This window comes from Ictalurus punctatus, chromosome 15 (assembly GCF_001660625.3).
Source record: "Ictalurus punctatus breed USDA103 chromosome 15, Coco_2.0, whole genome shotgun sequence".
NCBI classification, from domain to species: Eukaryota; Metazoa; Chordata; class Actinopteri; order Siluriformes; family Ictaluridae; genus Ictalurus; species Ictalurus punctatus.
In genome coordinates, this window is record NC_030430.2 from 14,261,769 (window position 1) to 14,270,770 (window position 9,002).

A 9,002-nucleotide genomic window follows, 5' to 3' on the forward strand; every position below is an offset into this window, starting at 1 on the left:
AATTCCTATCTTCTAGCCAGCCATCTCCTATCACATGAAAGCTACCTACAGGAATGGCAACGTAAAACTAAATGCTGTCTGCCCTCTTCCACCTTCTTGAGCTCATAGAAGCCCACAATTGGCTAGTGTTGCTCTGCTTGACAGGGGAGAGAAAGTAATGCCATCCTTCCCATCCAGTCTCCTGGTGGTCGGGCAAATGCGATTCTGGCGTGCCACTTGAGAACTCAGTACAGTCTGTCTTTGTTTCTTTATAAATATTGCCGCAACAATTGACATAGATAAACAAGTCTTTAGTATGATAGTAGAGTATTGCATTTTTTCTAGCAGAGACTATAGTTGGTAAAAATTCTAATCATGAAAGGTTATACGTGGTCATACTCTACAAAGTCTACAGAGACTTTCCACATTTTGAAAATACCGACGCAGATCTTTTATAGTAAACAGTTCCTGTAGGAAATGGGTGAAATGTGCCCTAAAACTAAGAAAGTGAAATGTAATTAAGTATGAAATAAAAGAAGGTTTGAGGCCCTGAGAAATATTCTTCAATGTCAGCTCCTGTTTCTCCACTGAAGATTTATGTACATAATTAATAGCAAAATTAGCATAGACAACTTGCAGCCAATCAGACTTCCGTTCTGCATACTATCTCTATTAAACCAGAAGTGGGGGGTGGTTGTTTTTTCCCCCGGACTACTGGAAAAATTATTTTGATTCACAAATTCTAATAATAAATAGCACTTTGCAGAACATATATTTGTTCAACTCCTGAACCAGACGGCCTCTGGAACTTTCTGGCAACCTCTCTGTCTTCTATGTAGTATGACTAAATAAGCAACTAACTATGTTTCAAAGCAGTGATGTCTTTCTCAAATAAAAAAAAAACCCTGTCATTTAAGTTTCAGTTGATAGCATCCATGCATCCATTTTCCATACCACTTATCCTACACAGGGTCATGGGGAGCCTGGAGCCGACCCCAGGGAGCTCGGGGCACAAAGTGGTGGACACTCTGGATAGGGTGCTACAGCAGGGCACAGTTACACACACAATCACACAGTATGGACAATTTTGAAATGTCAATCAGCCTACAATGCATGTCTTTGGACTGGAGGAGGAAACTGGAGTACCTGGAGGAAACCAAGACAGGGAGAACATGAATGCAGAACATGCAAACTCTGCGCACACAGGGTGGAGCCCCCAACCCTGGAGGTGCAACAAACCCCGAATTGAATTTAATTAGGTGGCTACTGTTGTCAACTTGGAGTTTGTTACATTTCAGAAAGATCAGAAAAGTTCTATGGACAGGCTACAGAATATACTATAATGCTGGGATGCAATTGCAATGCTGCTGCGAGTCAAAATGAGATTGTTTAATGCAGCATTTCTTTATAAGGTCCATATGGATTTCTGAGAAAAAATAATTTTAATAACAGTGGAGGAAGATAAGTTGAAAAACACGTACAATGAACGTACCAGTTTTACAATATTTTAAAAATGAATTAAATAATTATTTTTGGGTCAGCCCCACAGAAATATGCTTCCCTGTGCACAGCATGTGGTCTGTGAGCTATATGGAGCAGCAGCTCAATATATGAAAGCTAATTTCTTTTGTTTGCACAGAAATACTGGATAAATATGGTTTAATTTCAGAGCTCATTAAGGCAGTGTAAAACCAAATAGTGCCGCTTCCATTTACTATCCTGTTATTGAACTTGATATTTATTCTGCAGCCAGGGTTACCAGGTTATACATATAATATCTGCATGGTGTATATACTGTATACTATACTGCAATTCAGACATGTGTACCACAGTTATCTTGTTTTCCTTGAAAAGACTGAACAATAGAAGAAAAATGTATCTAATTTTTCCAATTCTGAATATTTTTGGCTAGTTTCAAGTCTTCTTTCCCCTCCCCATGAGCTTCAGCTATTCTTAAAAGCACATTTTAAAAAATTATAATAATAAACTTTTTTGTTCTTCCTCCTGTGGGATCCCTATGTACACACCTAGTCTGAGGCTTTCTGAATATTTCTCTAAAAAAAATACTCTTGTTGTTCACATCTATATTCGTATTTGTTTAGGACACATTATCTATATTATCACATATCCGAATGATGTATTTGTATTCATTTAGATCCCTACTGTAGTGGTATGTTTCTTGACACTTATCCTCAGCCCTTTTTTAATTTTCCCTGTTTTCTAGCTGACGGTTCAAATATGCTATTGGGAAATCTCTGAGCTCCCCCAAACTAAAAGCTCACCCTTCCCCCAGTACGCAAACACACACACACACACACACACACACACACACACACAGACACACACACACACACACACACACACACACACATACAGTGCTGGGACATGGTGATGGTGATGATGATGATGATTATGATGATGATGCCCTGGGGCTACGTCGATGATGGATGCTCATGTTTGGCCATTTAATTAGCTGTCTATGACTACACAGCATCAGGGGATCAGTCTGAGGGGTAGTATGACGTGACATTGGAAAGGTTGATATTTGTGTGTTATGTTGGTGAATTTGCCATTTACTGTTGTAAAATAATGTTGAATGGCTCTATAACCATCATTTAAGTTTTTGGTAATATTCACTTAATCCCATTCTGACCAAAAAGTCATGGATAATTCAACACTGACTGACATAATTTTATATGAGAACTGTGTCTTTGTGCACATAAAGACTTGCAAAACGACTCAAGTTCTCTGAATGGTTTACAGTTTACATAAATTCTAGCATATGGAACCAAAAAGAGGGTAAAACAGACTTGATTTATACAGCAAGGTAAATAACTAATTAGGTCATGGTACACTGATAATGTGTGTCTATAAACATGAAGATATGGGGTGGCTTTCCATATGACTGCATTTGATGGAGTACAGCATAATTTTCATGTTGCTCATATCAAAAACACAACTGTCTTATATAGCAGAAAGTCTTGAATATGATTTTCCACTGTGCAAATTTAAATGACACTACTTACAATATTCGTAATTTAATAATAACTCTGCAGGTCAAATTATATTACAGTTTGATCTATTAGAACAATTTGCAAAATTCCAACAAGCCATGAGATGAGGTGAGGGCCATAAAATGGGAGTTGTATTGGATAAAACTATCTGTTTCCTGCTAAACCCTATCCCCAAAGCAAAAAACGCATTGTAGAAAGGGAAAACTCAGAAAACGCTTTTATTATTATTATTCTGACCCATAATTGTGAACGAGGTGAGTGATCTAAGAGACCAATATTTGGCGATATTGTTAAATGATTGTATTACTGAGTCTCCTCTCGCTTCATCGCTCATGGGATTTCACATGCTGAGCATAGTTATTTCTAAAATTTGACAAATAGCATTGCGTTCTCTCTGCAGGGAATTGCTGTACAATAAAGCCAAGATTGAATGAATTTCATGGTATGAAATGGTAATCTATTTTTAATGCAATACATGACGTGTGGCAGGTGCACCATGAATTTTAAAAATCTAATACCGTAAAGTAAATGTTAAACATCAGGTTGAGTAGTGTTTTGATTTAATTTGTATACTGACAATCAGCATTTGAAATATTAATAAGGCTGCGATTTTCACAGAGGAATCCATTATTTATTAAATGGAAAGGTGATTTGGTTGGATGTATAATATAGCAGGATGGCATAATCAATGTATTGACTGGACTGTGGACGGTTTTAAAGCTGGTAGTGTGTTTCTGTAAGTCTAAAATACTGAACATCAAGCCTCAACTTATTCACAAAGCCTAAAAGCATCGGGGAGAGAGAGAGAGAGAGAGAGAGAGAGAGAGAGAGGTAGCATGAGAACATGAGTATTATGTTTCGTCTTTCAGTGTCAGACAATGCCCTTATGACAGGAGGAATGTAGTCATAGCAACACTCTAAGTGTGTGAAGCTGTATAAAATGTGAATACAGATTCACTTCTATGAATTCAAAGGAAAGGAGAGGGTCAGATTAAATATTTAATGGACACCTTTCTGGTTTATATGTGTCTCACAGTCTCTCTTTCTTTCTTTCATCTCATCGCTGCTGAAGAATAAAAAAAAATAAAAATAAAAACCTCCTACCTCTGATGGGAACAAAAGAACTTTCCAATCGTAATGTACCATATCTGTGCTACCATTCTAATTAAAAGTGCTGCACACCAATGATGGTTGGTTGTGATATAGTCAGGAAATGGAACAGCTAAAATCTAATATCTATCAACAGCTTGATAATGAAACTATTGAACAATGTATTATATCATGAGGTATCATCCATGGCATAAAAGGAGTGATATAGGATAAACTATCACACACACACACACACACACACACACACACACACACACACACTTAAAAACAGATAGAAGACTTTATCAATATCAATGATAAGTGTTACAACTGGGTACAGAAACCCGTTCATTCACGGCAAAAGAACACTAAACTTACATTTCTATTGTCTGTACTTTTGTGTAATTTGTACTTTGATTAATTTGTACTTGCTTAGTCTATCCACTTTTAGTTTTTTTGGGGAGGAAAAAGCATCATATAGTATAAATATCATATAGTATATAGTAAATAATTCACCTCGTTCACGGTCAGGTTCACATGATTGTATTGCACATGCAAATGCTTAGTCACTGTTGATGACATGTTACGGATGTGTCTTGGGGACGTTTCACTCTGCCCTGAAAAAAAAAACCTCACTGCTTCCTTAATTCAAACTCATACATCGGTTCCACGTCATTGAATTGAGTTACAGTTTTTGTTCATACATCCTACACGATTCGATCATGTATTCTCAAAACCCTGACTAAAATCAAACTCCACACTTTCACCTGAACTGAGGATTGAACCCAATTCACTGGCAACAGCCACTGCACTATTCTACTGCACTTGTCTTAATTGCCTCAATTCTACAGTTATAGTTCACAGTGCGAGTATACTCACTAGATTTACGTTAATACTATGTGAATTGATCTTTCTCACTCTACATAATTCAAACTAGTAATTAGAAACTTGTTTCAACTAACTTTAGTGTAAGCAATCCCTGCTGTCAATAATCAATAGAAACACTCATAGAATTTGTAATGGTTTTAATGGTTAGAATGGGAATGGTATTGGTTTTACTGGAAACTGGTCCCTGTGGGTCTCTACTGGGAATTTGTTGCCTTCTATTGGTGGCATTTTATGTCTAGTGGATACCATTATGGACCAATAATGGTAATGGTTTTAATGGTTAGCTGATGGTTTGTAATGGTGTTTGTAGTGGAAACTATTAGAATTTCTGTAATGGTTTCTATTGTTTTTTTCAGCAGGGATGAAATCATGTTTTGATGAGAAACTTAATATTTTTATCTAAACTATACGCAATATGGTCTCTTAAATCTGACTGACCACATATTCCATTTTTTCAGTGTGTGTAATCACCTGAAGTAACTGTCATTGAACAGTTTATACTACAGTCTGATCTAGGAAGAAATCAGCCCAAGCCTCACTTCTTTTTTTCTAAGATTCTATGTATTTTTTCCTTCTGACCATTGGTGGTGCTTGGTTCCGCCAAATTCCAAAATAATCCACTTTAAGACTTTTGTCAACAGCAAAGAATTTAATCTAGATGCCAAAAATAAAGTTATAGCTATATTGATGTCTTTTTATCTTTGAAAGACAGGTTGTCTTAGCCATCCTGGCCTATTAATACCAGCCGCGCCTACTGCACATCTATACTATTTAACCTGGTTGTTCATTTCCTACCTTTGTTTATCAATTTTTGTTACATTTTACAACAGATTAGATTTGATTTACTAATTTACTGTCTTCCAGCTGCAAAATCTCAAACCAAAATCTCATACTACACTGTCTTCTGGTCTCTAAAACATTAATCAGAGTGGGAGTTTGCATTGCCGATCTGTGGACAGTTGTGTGTAAAAACCTAAAGAGTTCACGTTCCAGTACCTGTTTTTGAAGGAAGCTTATTCTGTTGTTCTACGGAAAGGCTCATAAAAAAGGAAGGCTAGCTTGGGGATTTTCCACCAAGGAAGAGTCCGTTCCACCCCCACATGGAGGAAGTGAAGAAACAGGAAAGCTGAACAATGGAGACACATTGGTTGGAGGTAGAGGGAGCTCCAGGGTGGAAGCCCCATCACACTGACCCCTGCCAGTCAGATAGCTCTTTCTCCTGACCCTCACCTCCCTTGCCCTTTGTTAGTGGCCTGATGTTGTGACACTATTTTCAGAGCAGCTAATCAAATAAACAATTGGGTGCTAAATATATTCACTTTAACCCTCTTTTAACACACAGGTCACATGTCTTTTAAGTCGCTGGCCTCTATGAGAGCACATACAACATTGTTTAAGGCTGTTTCAGGCTATTTTGTTAAACCAAAATTAGTAGACCTAATGCTGAAAAAATGGACTAAATACCATCTGTTTTTCACTTACATTACATTTTTAAATGAATGATTGGCTTGATGAATGGTTGAGTTGCTGACATCAACCAGTGTGTCTGAATGCATAAACCTATGAATATAAAGAAGCTTGAATTCTTCAGTGTGGAGAAGTGGTCTAGAATTTCTCTACATGTGTCTCTAAGCATATTAGACAGTGGAGGAAGAATCCCAGTGCTGTTATTCTCTCGAAGGAAGACACCAAAAGCAAATTATTTTGTAGGGGTTACAATAATTTTCAAAAATACACTAGCTCACATTTCTGAAATTCTGAAGGTTTTGCATATCTGCATGATGCAGGAAAATGGTTATAGCCTAACACATTCGTACTGACTGAAAACCATTTTAATTACATGTTTTGATAATATAGGACTGCATGTTTATGAATATGGGGCACACATTTATATTGGATTAGGCCTTTTTTCACTGGTTTCATTGGTTTAATTCTTTACTTTAATCCTCAATGACACATTTAAAAAGTTATTGGTAGCATGCGTCATGGCAGCAATAAATCAAATTTAAACATCACCACATTCTAATATTGTATGAATACAGTAGACTGAGTAAAACTGACTACATGTTAAGATGTTGGCCTATGTAACATACATCAATTCATTTGTTACAGCAATAACAACAATATCAGTGTTATTTTCCAAATTCTTAACTAATTGTGTAAAAAAAAATTCAGTATAAACAGATTAAGTAAAAAAAATACACCATTAAATGATAACATTTTATCATTTATTTCTTGTAGTAGCAGCAGTATAACATAGGATTTTAAAAAAATAACCCATAAGCATCAATCACCTTTCCTCTCTCTACTTATTGTACTGACTGTCCCAATTAACCTGAACCATGTTTGGTCATTTGGAGCATCTTGAAAATGGTTCAATTAAATATATTTGGAATATAATATATTATAATTACCTTATGGGGGGGGGGGGGGGGGGGGGAAGTAACATATCTTTTTTCCTACTTAAAGATTATTGGTGTAAGCTTCCTGCTTGATGCTGACCACACCCACTCATTTGACATCACAAGTCATGTTATTTGTCAAGTAGTTCCATAGCAAGGCCTTAACATACAAGCCCTTTAGGTTACCACATATCAGGTCAGAGAGTAAATTCCACAGATTAACCCTTTAAGTTAAATTGTCCCAATGTTCCATATATATCTAGAGCTGACTGTACACTTGTCACCTTGAAACATTGCAGTGTTATATATAGTGCTGTACAACAGATTGCAAAGATACCAGAGGAGTTAATGATGTGGGAATTGTCTGATTAATCACGTGTTTCGACTTTGTAGTTTCTTGTATATTCATTCTATTATACAGTGTCCTCCACTACACTCATCTTCAGTTCACCCCACAGATTTTCTATGGGTTTCAAGTCAAGGGTCTGGGATGGCCATGGCAGGACATTGATTTTGTGGTCATCAAACCATTTTTGTGTTGATTCTGATGTATGTTTTGGATCATTGTCCTGCTGGAAGATCCAACCACAGCCCATTTTATGCTTTCTGGCAGAGGCAATAAGGTTTTTCATATCTGTTATTATTTGATAGAGTCCATGATGCTGTGTATCCTAACAAAATATCCAGGTCCTCTGGCAGAAAAACAGCCACAAAACATTAAAGCCACCTATATAAAACTGTGGATATGAGGTACATTTCCATATGACTACCTCTCTGTGTACCCCAAAACCAACTCTGCGGTTTATTGCCAGAAGCTTTATTGTGGTTTAATCTGACCATAGAACCCGATCCCATTTGAAGTTCCAGTAGTGTCTGGAAAACAGAAGACACTTAAGTTTTTGATGAGAGTAGGGGCTTTTTTTCTTGAAACCCTTCTAAACACCTTGTGGTGATGCTAGTTTTCTGACCCCAAGGTGCAACTAACTTCTGCAATTCTCCAGCTGTGATCCTTGGAGATTTTATTGGCCATATACAATACAATATAGACACATGTCCAATTCCAGGTTGAGTCATAACATTTCCACTTGATTGTAACTTCTTAATTACTGCCCTGATGGTGGAAGTGGGCATTTTCAATGCTTGTGCTATTTTCTTATAGCCACTTCTCATTTTGTGAAGCTCAACAACATTTTACCGCACATCATAACTATATTCCTTGGTCTAACCCATGGTTATGAATGACTAAGGGAATTCGGCCTATGTGTTACCTCATATTTATACTCCTGTGAAACAGGAACTCATGATTGAACAATTTCCTGTTCCTAGTACACAGGTGTACTAAAAAAAAAAGTTAAAATATCAATGGGAATATACTTTAAACATATTTTTCTCATATGAATTCATAGGGGTGCCAATAATTGTTGCACACCTATATTTAACAAAGATTTTTTTGGATAAACCTGTGTTGTGTTTGCAATTGTTTGATATCCATGAAAGCAGAGTATTTTTTTTTTTAACAAAAGATCCAAAGGTTAAACAATAAGACAATTTTTCACAGCTGTCTTTTCTCATGTTTACCAAGGGTGCCAATGTTAGTGGAGGACATTGTACGCATACAAGACTTATGCTG